The following is a 286-nucleotide window of genomic DNA, read 5'->3' as shown; positions in this document are numbered from 1 at the left end:
ATTGTAACTTCACAAAATTATATATGCATGCAGTATGTCTGTGTTCGTCAGATGATAAGTACATACGTAAGGACATACTAAAGCATATTTACACCCCTGTTTGAACAAATATTTTTTCACACACTTATATATCTTTAAATACACATTTCACAGCATTTTTGTTAGTTGCCTTAGAAACCTTTTTCTCTTTGCGCTATTCTTATTTTCTTTTTGTTTACACCTTTGTTTTGTTTATCTGTTTTGTTATTCGGTTCTTTAATTCTATTGTGATTTTTTCGTCTACTGT

Source organism: Penaeus monodon, chromosome 28 (genome assembly GCF_015228065.2).
Source record: "Penaeus monodon isolate SGIC_2016 chromosome 28, NSTDA_Pmon_1, whole genome shotgun sequence".
Classification (NCBI taxonomy): Eukaryota; Metazoa; Arthropoda; class Malacostraca; order Decapoda; family Penaeidae; genus Penaeus; species Penaeus monodon.
Note: the sequence above shows the minus strand (reverse complement) of the source record.